This window comes from Xenia sp. Carnegie-2017, unplaced genomic scaffold, assembly GCF_021976095.1.
Source record: "Xenia sp. Carnegie-2017 unplaced genomic scaffold, XeniaSp_v1 HiC_scaffold_25, whole genome shotgun sequence".
NCBI classification, from domain to species: Eukaryota; Metazoa; Cnidaria; class Anthozoa; order Malacalcyonacea; family Xeniidae; genus Xenia; species Xenia sp. Carnegie-2017.
Genome location: NW_025813488.1, coordinates 6,752,971 through 6,766,538, shown reverse-complemented (window position 1 = coordinate 6,766,538; position 13,568 = coordinate 6,752,971). Strand labels below are relative to the sequence as shown.

At 32.2% G+C, this 13,568-nt stretch overlaps 2 long non-coding RNA genes across 3 annotated transcripts in view; both read right to left on the bottom strand.

Moving 5' to 3' along the window:
• Window positions 1–13,568, bottom strand: part of LOC124453502 — an 86,317-nt gene that overhangs the window by 14,958 nt on the left and 57,791 nt on the right. The gene's annotated exons all lie outside the window — the stretch shown is intronic.
• Window positions 7,342–12,719, bottom strand: LOC124453511. 2 transcript variants are annotated; one of them, XR_006951102.1, is made up of 2 exons: window positions 12,709–12,719; window positions 7,342–7,528 (listed from the first exon to the last, which is right to left on the bottom strand). It is a non-coding gene; the product is annotated as an uncharacterized LOC124453511 (long non-coding RNA). The 2 variants fall into 2 exon arrangements; XR_006951101.1 differs by having other exon boundaries at window positions 7,342–7,523.

The following is a 13,568-nucleotide window of genomic DNA, read 5'->3' as shown; positions in this document are numbered from 1 at the left end:
ACTTCCAGCAAAGTGAATCATGATTCCAAGAAGCTATTACGTCTAAAAGTTTTCACTATACGATTAAACAATGAACAATGTATGATGTTCTCATTGAATATTTGACAACTACTCTCTAAAGACAAAGATAGGGCAGTCTTTGCGGTTATTAAAATTTGTGATTACCATATGCATTTAATCACGAATTTCAACACTCTTTATTATGCATCACGTGTATTTAACCACTCGTTTTGTGCTACACAACTTAAGTTACCTGAGATATTTCCATTATCAAAACAGTGTATGATAATCTTGTTTACTAATGTGTTTTTGTTTCTTGTTTATTCATGCTTTCCTTCAAATACTAACACGATACTTGTCGAATATTGAATTAAAAACAAGTTCCGAATATTTCAAAATATATACACAAAGATTTAGGGAATGGAGTGAAAAAAAATCCACGAGTGAAAGCAAAATTACATGGGAACTTCTAAAATAACGAGGTTTCTGTATTTAAAAAGTGCTCCTACAAGGATGTTAAATGTATTATAAACCGACAAATGACAAAACGTCTAACGTTTTTCGCAAAAACGATTATCATATTATTGCACTGGTGAACTTGCCGCGCGTATTATTCAGACAGATCGACAAAGTTAGTGTTCGCGGAGTATTGAACAACATTTGTCATTCGTGACAGATGAGTCAAATATCTGTCACGAATGACAAATGTTGTTCAAAACTTCCGCGAACACTAGGAACTTTTGTCGATCACACTTGTCACGAATAACAAGTACACGAGGCAAGTTCACCAGTGTGCGGCAGGCTGAACAATCTTCTATAAACATGCCGTAAATATGATACAAGATTTCCGGAAACCCACGCCAATTAAATCTGTAAACAATATGTACGTGCAGGAGGATGAAATAACAACTTCAACACACACAACGCTTACTTGATTTTAGGGGGAACATACTCTGTCAATATCAAATTCAAAGTGAAAGAAAAGCAGCGCACCATATTATCTAGGGTCTCACTATGATAATCAAAAGGCATTTCCAAAACGTCTATCCTTCCTTTGTCTATGGATTCCTTATTCTTACAAGTTTGATAAAAGTACATCCAATGGCCAATGCTGGTGATTTGGGGAAAATGTGCAACTCGACTCAAACAAACCAGACAAATTGCACAAGGAATGAGACTGGTTCTCGTAATCAAAGTGATGTAAGTTTATAAACAAAAACTCTATTGTATGTAATTACAAAATCATTTTATTTGGTCTGATGAATTAATTTAAAGTCAATGAAATGTTTTGTTGACTGGAAAGAAATGCATTCAAAGAAATGAGGTAGGTGCAAAAATCTCATATTAAAAAGTCAAAAGCCACAATAGTCTAACTGAAGCCATTGGGTAAAAGTCATCTTATTGAACAACCTTATAATTTTTGTATTTATTATTTCCTTTATGCGATTTTTATGGCATTATCAGAAGTTGGTTTACGCCAAGCCTGAAACTGAATACGTTTAAAAGGAAAGATTTTTCTATCTAAAACACGCAGAACTTTAGCGCTTTTATTTTAGATACAAACTTCTTCACAGTATAATGTGCAGTGATTTTAGAATTATTTGCAACATTTCCAATATTTATAAGAGCACCATCAACTACAATAATTGTACCTCTCCATAATTTCTGTAAGTTATTTATTATCATATGCTCCATCTCGAAATCAAATAAACTAAAGTGTTCACAATATTTTAATACATGTCACACAAAAAGAGAGTTAGAATAAAAATCATATCAAATCCTCGTGTCAAGCGAAGCAGAAATGATTTCCGTTTCACAATTACATTTGCGAATTCTTTGTTGCTGTCCAACTTCTGTAAAAGTCTCCACATTCTCCCTTTTGCTTGCACGTAATATGCAGCAAAGACTGCAGAAAATGGCAGTTCTGCGAGTTCGTATTTGAAATTTTTATAACTCATCCACGAAGCCTTGAGGTGTATCCGCTTCTGAAATGCTTCCGTATTCTGTAATTCGTAACACTTGCTGAGTGCAAAACTTGCACACTTGCAGTGGAAAACTACGTCTAAAAGAAATGAAATAGACTGACATGAGATAATGCATTGAATTAATGCATTTCTAAAATTTTTGCAATTTTCTTCTCCACCATTGAGAAATATGACAGTTTACAATGCATTTAAAATTTTCATATGTTTCATTGAAGAACAAACCCAAGAACAGTATCTCGTTTGGTTATGAAACATTAATAACAATAATAGTGGTCTCATTGCAACATAAAATAAACATATATTTATGTATTTAATAAGAAACCGAAGAAAAGTTTCTCACTTCCTCAAGATATATTAATAACAACAATGGTGGTCTCCACAGTTGGTGTCCTTACAAATGGTCTTCTTATTGTTGTTATTGTGAAGGATCCTTTAAACAAACTAAGACGAGGACCGTGGATTACCATCTTAAGCTTATCTATAGCTGACATCACTGCATCTTTGTCCCAATTCATGATTGTTGGATTGGGTAGATTGTTCGAGGTCAAACCATCAGAAGCTGTCATTTATTCTGTCCTTTTCTTTGGATGTTTGGGGCTGCGGGCTCATTTTTCACTTGACATCACTCACATGGCAAACTTACATGATTGCAAAGTATCCCATACGTAGCCGACAGATGTTGTCTACCAGAAAATATACATATTATGTGCGACTGTTTGGTTGATTGCCATTTGCATGGCATTTGGTGAACTCACATCAATTTACATCAAGAAAAATGAACAGCTTATGTACACCTATATCACAGTATATGCTGTCTTGGAAATCGCTGTTTTACTTCAGATCATATTGAAGTGTTTCATACTTAAGGTTGTATTGCAAAGTCGACAAACACTAAAGTAAATGCTAAACAGCACAACACTAAACACTTTGAAATTGTAAAGACAATCATTGTGCTGAATGTCTTATTACTGGTAACTGCATTTCCTTATTTTGTCGCCAAACAAGTGGAGTTTATTCAAAGGCTTGGAAAAATACAAGGTGAATTGGCTTGGCGTTTTTCTTACTACTACGAACCAGTTGCCATGGTGAATTTCGCTGTCAATCCAATTGTGTATGCACTGAGGCTTCCAGATTATCGAAACAGTATGAAGGCGTTTTTTAGAAAAAAGAATACTGTTTTTACTCCAACATCCAAGTCAACAACCTTTTCCTTCCGGTCCACCAATAAGACATTTGCGATGTAACTACATTCATCGTTTATAACTTTATGATTAATATACAAATTTTTTTATTTGAGTATAGTATAGGTAATATTAGCATAGTTTTAAAGGGAAGATGAAAGAAAAAGAAACTATCATGATTTGTAGCGAGATTTAAACTGACTAAAATTTACAGCCAACTTTTTGATTTTTCTTTTCGTGAGAAAAATCAGGAGTGTAATATAACGGTACATATCGTTAATCAAATAAACCTTGAACTTAGAGACGTTACAGATTTGCTTAATACTTCGATAAAAAATTTGAAAGAAAAAACGAGTCTTGCTTGTTTGTTAAGTTTTCTATAGCTTGTTGAAAAAATGACAACAAACTTCTTTCATATATCGGCTGCTACTTGATGGTTATATTGGAAAACAAATACTTCGGTATAAACAGAACTTCGTTCCATCGTTCAAAGAGTAAGTTGTTCTGTTCAAAATAAAGAAAATGTGTACGCAGCTAACGTACAGTCACTCACTATGTCTAACAATTGTACATTAATTAAAATCATTTTGAAGAATTGAATATTAAAGAAATAGCAATATTCGTCTCGTGTACAAAGGTTTGGCTGTTTGTATTAGTTTCAGTGTTGATGACATTTTTTATACAACTATATCTTATACATTGATTACTGATATTTTTCAACGTCTTTCTTATTAATCTCTCGTGTTTTGCATCATTTACATGATAATTTGGCTTATCAGAAAAAGAACTTTCGTGGCATAATACATTTCATAAGTCAAAGGAAAGTTGTCAAACTCTGTTGGGGTGAAAACATACACTTTAAAAGATTATTGTTACTTTACATAATTATTCAAAATGTGTTTTTAATATGGCAAAAGAAAAGTGTTTTTTCATTGTGCAAGACTTTGAAAGAAGAACATCAGGTAAGAGAGTGATTACACAAACATAAACTAATTTTAGTTAAAAGATTTGTAAACAGAGACAAAAGTTTTACCATTATGTATGTGCATGCAATTCTCTATACATTGCTTATAATTTTCACAAATCCTTAATTCTACTCAAGTTACGGCAAACGTTGTCAATACATTCGCACAGACGGAAATTTCCTCTTGCAATTAATGCCGAATAAAATGTATTCTCAGTTGATTTATTCACACCTGTGTTTATAAATATTTTATTCTATTATATAACATGTTGTGTCAAAGAAAATCGTTTTCGAGAGAAAATCTCATTTTGTACACTACAAAATGATGCCCTAGTCAATGTTACTATTAGCTACGAACAAAAAAGCAAGCGATGTTTCGATTTTTTCTCAACTCACCTCGATGTGAGTCGCGGTTTGATACCATGCTACAAAATGCATATCCAATTATATTTTCAAGATACTAGCTAAGCTGTTTTCCATAAATTGTTTGTTCATCATGTTGAAGAGTGATCAGGTGCGTACAGGTTTGTTGATCGTTGCAAAATGTATCGGCAAGGACTTGTATTTGCTGTCAAATAATTAGAAACGTGAATGTGATGAATGTTTTTTAGTTGTATGGGATTTCAAATTTTTGTTCCAATGTTTTATGGTCTAAATTGACATTAGCATTTTACCTCTTAACTGATGAAACTTTTCCTCATGCATCACAAGATTCTGATTTGGATGAAATTTTTGCATCAGTAATTTGAATGCTTTGCTTGCTGGTAAATGCATTTGATTTTACTGGGGTCATAATGTAGTTAAAAATGTTATATAGGTTTCAGCAAGGTTTGCGTCAGTTAACACTAAAAAATTAATGTTTCAAACGTTTTATTAAGGAATACTGCCTATAGTGACATTCGTTAACTTTCTGCGGAAAAGTTGTGAGGTTGTTCATTTTATCAATCATTTGTCGCACATGATTTACTTCCAGCAAAGTGAATCATGATTCCAAGAAGCTATTACGTCTAAAAGTTTTCACTATACGATTAAACAATGAACAATGTATGATGTTCTCATTGAATATTTGACAACTACTCTAAAGACAAAGATAGGGCAGTCTTTGCGGTTATTAAAATTTGTGATTACCATATGCATTTAATCACGAATTTCAACACTTTTATTATGCATCACGTGTATTTAACCACTCGTTTTGTGCTACACAACTTAAGTTACCTGAGATATTTCCATTATCAAAACAGTGTATGATAATCTTGTTTACTAATGTGTTTTGTTTCTTGTTTATTCATGCTTTCCTTCAAATACAACACGATACTTGTCGAATATTGAATTAAAAACAAGTTCCGAATATTTCAAAATATATACACAAGATTTAGGAATGGAGTGAAAAAATCCACGAGTGAAAGCAAAATTACATGGGAACTTCTAAAATAACGAGGTTTCTGTATTTAAAAGTGCTCCTACAAGGATGTTAAATGTATTATAAACCGACAAATGACAAAACGTCTAACGTTTTCGCAAAACGATTATCATCTGCCGACACTGGTGATTTGCCCGCGATTTTCGTAGGTGATCGACAAAGTTATAGTGTTCGCGGATATTGAACAACATTTGTCATTCGTGACAGATGAGTCAAATATCTGTCACGAATGACAAATGTTGTTCAAAACTTCCGCGAACACTAGGAACTTTGTCGATCACACTTTCACGAATAACAAGTACACGAGGCAAGTTCACCAGTGCGGCAGGCTGAACAATCTTCTATAAACATGCCGTAAATATGATACAAGATTTCCGGAACCCACGCCATTAAATCTGTAAACAATATGTACGTGCAGGAGGATGAAATAACAACTTCAACACACACAACGCTTACTTGATTTTAGGGGGAACATACTCTGTCAATATCAAATTCAAAGTGAAAGAAAAGCAGCGCACCATATTATCTAGGGTCTCACTATGATAATCAAAAGGCATTTCCAAACGTCTATCCTTCCTTTGTCTATGGATTCCTTATTCTTACAAGTTTGATAAAGTACATCCAATGGCCAATGCTGGTGATTTGGGAAAATGTGCAACTCGACTCAAACAAACCAGACAAATTGCACAAGGAATGAGACTGGTTCTCATCAAAGTGATGTAAGTTTATAAACAAAAACTCTATTGTATGTAATTACAAAAATCATTTTATTTGGTCTGATGAATTAATTTAAAGTCAATGAAATGTTTTGTTGACTGGAAAAAATGCATTCAAAGAAATGAGGTAGGTGCAAAAATCTCATATTAAAAAGTCAAAAAGCCACAATAGTCTAACTGAAGCCATTGGGTAAAAGTCATCTTATTGAACAACCTTATAATTTTTGTATTTATTATTTCCTTTATGCGATTTTATGGCATTATCAGAAGTTGGTTTACGCCAAGCCTGAAACTGAATACGTTTAAAAGGAAAGATTTTTCTATCTAAAACACGCAGAACTTTAGCGCTTTTTTTAGATACAAACTTCTTCACAGTATAATGTGCAGTGATTTTAGAATTATTTGCAACATTTCCAATATTTATAAGAGCACCATCAACTACAATAATTGTACCTCTCCATAATTTCTGTAAGTTATTTATTATCATATGCTCCATCTCGAAATCAAATAAACTAAAGTGTTCACAATATTTTAATACATGTCACACAAAAAGAGAGTTAGAATAAAAATCATATCAAATCCTCGTGTCAAGCGAAGCAGAAATGATTTCCGTTTCACAATTACATTTGCGAATTCTTTGTTGCTGTCCAACTTCTGTAAAAGTCTCCACATTCTCCCTTTGCTTGCACGTAATATGCAGCAAAGACTGCAGAAAATGGCAGTTCTGTGAGTTCGTATTTGAAATTTTTATAACTCATCCACGAAGCCTTGAGGTGTATCCGCTTCTGAAATGCTTCCGTATTCTGTAATTCGTAACACTTGCTGAGTGCAAAACTTGCACTTGCAGTGGAAAACTACGTCTAAAAAGAAATGAAATAGACTGACATGAGATAATGCATTGAATTAATGCATTTCTAAAATTTTTGCAATTTTCTTCTCCACCATTGAGAAATATGACAGTTTACAATGCATTTAAAATTTTCATATGTTTCATTGAAGAACAAACCCAAGAACAGTATCTCGTTTGGTTATGAAACATTAATAACAATAATAGTGGTCTCATTGCAACATAAAATAAACATATATTTATGTATTTAATAAGAAACCGAAGAAAAGTTTCTCACTTCCTCAAGATATATTAATAACAACAATGGTGGTCTCCACAGTTGGTGTCCTTACAAATGGTCTTCTTATTGTTGTTATTGTGAAGGATCCTTTAAACAAACTAAGACGAGGACCGTGGATTACCATCTTAAGCTTATCTATGGCAGACATCACTGCATCTTTCTCCCAATTCGCGATTGTTGGATTGGGTAAATTGTTCGAGGTCAAACCATCAGAAGCTGTCATTTATTCTGTCCTTTTCTTTTGGATGTTTGGGGCTGCGGGCTCATTTTTTCACTTGACATCACTCACATGGCAAACTTACATAATTGCAAAGTATCCCATACGTTGCCGACAGATGTTGTCTACCAGAAAAATATACATATTATGTGCCACAGTTTGGTTGATTGCCATTTGCATGGCATTTGGTGAACTCACATCAATTTACATCAAGAAAAATGAACAGCTTATGTACACCTATATCACAGTATATGCTGTCTTGGAAATCGCTGTTTTACTTCAGATCATATTGAAGTGTTTCATACTTAAGATTGTATTGCAAAGTCGAGAAGACACTAAAGTAAATGCTGAACAGCACAACACTAAACACCTTGAAATTGTAAAGACAATCATTGTGCTGAATGTCTTATTACTGGTAACTGCATTTCCTTTTTTTGTCGCCAAACAAGTGGAGTTTATTCAAAGGCTAGGGAAACTACAAAGTGAATTGGCTGGCGCTTTTCATTATTACTAAGCAGTTGCCATGGTGAATTTTGCTGTCAATCCAATTGTGTATGCACTGAGGGCTTCCAGATTATCGAAACAGTATGAAGGCGTTGTTTAGAAAGAAGAATACTGTTTTACTCCAACATCCAAGTCAACGACCTTTTCCTTCCGGTCCACCAATGAAACATTTGCATGTAAACTACATTCATCGTTCATAACTTTATGATTAATATATAAATTTTTATTTGAGTATAGTATAGGTAATATTAGCATAGTTTTAAAGAAGATGAAAGAAAAAGAAACTATCATGATTTGTAGCGAGATTTAAACTGACTAAAATTTACAGCCAGCCGACTTTTCTTTTCATGAGAAAGATCAGAGTGTAATACTTTTAACGATACATATCATTAATCAAATAAACCTTGAACTTAGAGACGTTACAGATTCGCCCAGTGCTTCGATAAAAAATTTGAAAGAAAAAATGAGTGGTGCTTGTTTGTTAAGTCTTCTATAGCTTGTTAAAAAAATGACAACAAACTTCTTTCATAAATCGGCTGCTACTTGGAGAATGTATTGGAAAACAAAACTTCGGTATAAACAGAACTTCGTTCCATCGTTCAAAGAGTAAGTTGATCTATTCAAAAAAAAGAAAATGTGTACGCAGCTAACGTACAGTCGCAAGTGCACGGACAGCTTAAATACAGAATCCTTTCATCAAAGGCATATGAGTTAAAAGAAACAATAACGATGTACCATCAAAATGAAATTTGCATAGTTTTTATTCTACTTGCGTTATGATGAAGTTTGCTTACACAAAAAATTCTTGTGATGACCCAAAGCACAAACTTTCATTGTGTGCTGAAACAGGAAATTTTGCTGTAGCATTTATTAGTACGTTTTTCTTAAAATTGAACGAATTTATGTTTTGAAATATGACAAATTAATATACCTACAACAAAGACTTTGCTAAGAATTCTCAATAACATGAGACCAACCTGGGCCCTGGTAAAGTACATAACTTTTTACAAAAAGACGTTCTGTACACGGATGAAATTTATTTTGGTGAGTGAATCAGTTCACTGCAATATTGAAAAAGTAGAATTCAATACATAACGTGGAGGGACATCTGTTTCACTTTCATCAATATACAGCCAATTTCCATTTTCTTTTGTCAGTACTTCCTGTATGAAGAAATTTGTGTACATCATCATGATGCCCAGCCCAAGTTTTAAAGTAGTCTGACGTAGCTGTTAAGCCACTTCGGAGGTCAACATCAACCCAGAAGAATATTTGTTTTGTCTGTTTCAAAACACCAGATACATACACGCGATCTTAATTTACCATATAAGACATTTTATTTTAAAAAACAGTTGAGAAAAACGACGATTTTTTTGAAAGCAAACATGTTTCGACATTATCAGAATGCCATCTTCAGTGCAGAATGGTTAGTGTTTAGTAATATGATACGTAATATGATATGAATAAATTAATTACAATGGAATAGATTATAGTTTAATTACAAAATTATAAAAATATTTCCAAAAGGAAAAGAAAAATAAGTATTAAGAACTTATAACATAAAATATAGTGTTGTAGTAGTGGCTTGGATATTTAAATCCAATTTAGTTTATTAATGTTAGAGCTTCCTTGATTTTGGGTAGAAAGTGAATTGATCAATTCGTGATTTTTTACAAAACAGGAAGGTAGAGAATTATTTTACATGAAGGAGAGGCTTGAAGATGTTTGTAGATAGTGGAGTTTTTGTCTGTGTGAGTATGTTCCTTTATCCTGGTACATTTTATTTTCTATCAGTTGAGTATTTGTGAGAAGAAGAGAGTAGTATAGTACATGGGGGGTACAAAAGCACCAAAAGTCAACCATGTCTAATATACTATCACTACTTTATACCAAGTAACATCAATGACAGTTCAGGGACAATCATTCTCAGTGCAGGGGCACAGGGGAGTGCTCGAGCAGGGGAGAATTTCCGAGATTCAGCGACGTGAGGTGGGAATTTTTCACGAAGTGAAAAATTGGAGTCCGAAGGACGACAGAGGATTAATATATGCTCTTTTACAATCTATCGTTTAAAAATATGTTTTGTAATTTATCTATCAAGCATGTCTTAGTGCATGTTTTAACAATGGATTTGTTTAATGTAACCAGCACATGTCACAGCGCATGTATAATAATACAATGTTTTACAAAATATGGAATCTATATGTTTTTGAAATATATAGGTGCGTTTAAATTTTACAAACAGTCTTTACAAATAAATGTTAAGAAAGCACCGGTTCGGAGGGGCTCGGCAGCGCAGAGCATGATGTGATATCACGAAGTGATATTGCTCCATGCTTGAACAGGGAATGGAGCCCCGAGAATTCTAGGCGACGGTGGGGAAATTTTCACGAAGTGAAAATTCGGAGCCGAAAGTGGCATTCGATGAATATTCGAAGAATATTCGAGAATAACAGAGGCTTAATATATGCTCTTTAATAATCAAGTGTTAATAATCAAGTGTTATTAAAATATCAGTACCAGTGCGCTTTATAGTCTACTTGGTATATTGGATAAACTAGTGGCCTTTAACAATGGTCTTAAAACTCAGTGCGTGGTAGAAATATTCTTTAATAATCAAGTGTTAATAATCAAGCGTTATTAAAATATCAGTAGCAGCGCGCTTTGTAGTCTACTTGGTATATTGGATTAACTAGTGGCCTTTAACAATGGTCTTAAAACTCAGCGCGTGGTAGAAATATTCTTTAATAATCAAATGTTAATAATCAAGCGTTATTAAAATATCCGTAGCAGCGCTTTTATAGTCTACTTGGTATATTGGATTAAATAGTGGCCTTTAACAATAGTCACCCAAACTCAGCGCGTGGTAGAAATATTCTTTTAATAATCAAGTGTTAATAATCAAGTGGTAATAATCAAAGCGTTATTAAAGTATAGTGCAGTAGCAGCGCTGTAGATCGCAGGTATATTAGGATTAATAGTGGCCTTTAACAATGGTCGCAAAACTCAGCGCGTGGTAGAAATATTCTTTAATAATCAAGTTTAATAATCAAGTGTTAATAAATCAAGCTGTTATTAAAATATCCATGCAGCGCTTTAGTCTTTCACTTGGTATATTGGTTAAATAGTGGCCTTTAACAATGGTCTTAAAAACTCAAGCGTGGTAGAAATATTCTTTAATAATCAAATTTAATAATCAAGTGTTAATAATCAAGCGTTATTAAAATATCGAAGTAGCAGCAAATCCTTAGTATATTGGATTAACTGGTGGCCAGCTAACAATGGTCTTAAAACTCAGCGCGTAGTAGAAATATTCTTTGTCATCAAGTGTTAATAATCAAGTGTTAATAAAATTTATTAAAATATCAGTGCTTAGCGCCTTTTAGAATCTATGGTATATTGGATTAACTAAGTGGCTAACAATGTAGTCTTAAAACTCAGCGTGGTAGAAATATTCTTTATTAATCAAGTTAATAATCAAGTGTTAATAATCAAGCGTTATTAAAATATCAGTAGCAGCGCGCTTTGTAGTCTACTTGGTATATTGGATTAACTAGTGGCCTTTAACAATGGTCTTAAAACTCAGCGCGTGGTAGAAATATTCTTTAATAATCAAGTGTTAATAATCAAGTGTTAATAATCAAGCGTTATTAAAATATTAGTAGCAGCGCGCTTTATAGTCTACTTGGTATATTGGATTAACTAGTGGCCTTTAACAATGGTCTTAAAACTCAGCGCGTGGTAGAAATATTCTTTAATAATCAAGTGTTAATAATCAAGTGTTAATAAAGCATCTTTCTAAATCGTTGTCTCGGGGCGAAGAATTTTAGGCAACTAAGCCTGAAATTTTGAGCGCAACAATGTCATAGATGCTCTTTACAAAATATGGAATCTATATGTTTTTTAATTTGTCTGTCAAGCGTGTGTCACATGTACATGTTTAACAATGTTTTATATAATTTTTGTTAAAAGTGTTTTTACTAATTGTTTCAGGATTTTGAATTTTTTGTATATCGCTTTTGTATTAATTACTTATTACAAACAGTTATGTGATATGTAGTCAAACATGAGGATTATTCTTCATCTTAAGTTTTAGCTTGATAGTTATCTTTAATAAATTTTTTAATTTTTCGATTTCATCATTTACAAATTTTTAGTTGATAGAATATTATCTTCTATAGTAGCCCATTTTGTGAAAACCATTATATGTCATAGATAATGTAGATTGATGTTGTGAATAAACTTGGTTAATCCATTAAATGCTTTAAGCCATTTTCTTTTCCATTCATTATAACCTAGAAGCTGTAGATTTTTTGGTTCAATAATAATATAAATATAGTTTAAATCATCATCAACACAGTATACGTAATATAAATCTAGTAATGCATTAACTATCTTTTTTCATTATCATTTGTTAGTTTAATGATAAATTTTTTTAAATCTTATCTACCATCATATCTAATTCAATTGTTTTAGAGTTATCAGATTTATTAATAAAAGTGTAAATTCAATAAATTTAATATTATTAAAAAGATAGTATCTTGTGGTATTAAAATTTTATAATTTAATTGATTGCTATGGTATACTACTTTACCATTTACTCTGCTATCAATCTCATTCTTTGTATAATAGTTAGTTAAATTAGAAGTCAAAGCATACTTACTATCAGCTTGTGTTTTAGTATAATAGTTAGTTAAATTAGAATTTAAAGCATACTTACCATCTGTTTCACTCTTTGTATAATATTTATTTAAATTAGAAGTCAAAGCATACTTACTATCAGCTTGTGTTTTAGTATAATAGTTAGTTAAATTAGAATTTAAAGCATACTTACCATCTGTTTCACTTTTTGTATAATATTTATTTAAATTAGAACTTAAAGCATACTTACCATTTGTTTCATTCTTTGTATAATAGTTGGCTAATCTTGAAACAAAAACATATTTATTATCAGCTTGTGTTTTAGTATAATATTTTAGTAAATTAGAAGTCAAAGCATATTTATTATCAGCTTGTGTTTTAGTATAGTAGTCATTAAATTTACTATCAGCTTGAGTTTTAGTATAGTAGTTATCTGATAGATGTTTTTTATCTACAGATCCTTGTATATTTACATTAATATCTGTTTTATCATGCCCATAAAATAAGCTCATTTATATTATTCCTCAGATTTTATATCCGGTTTATTATTTTTATGTTCATAAACATGTTTAACGGTTGTTATACCGCCTGATAAAAACCCTAAAAATGGTAATAGGGGTGATATTTTTTCTACTAAACTGTACACATCTCGTTTTAAAAGGTCGTCTGATTTAAGCTGTTTTGTTAATTCTTTGGGATCTTCAATAGCATCAAACCCTTTTAATATATCTGAAAATTTTGATATAACTAAATCAGTTAAAAACTCATTAGTTTTTTGTAATCGTTTTTTCTCGTATTCAGTGTACAATTTAT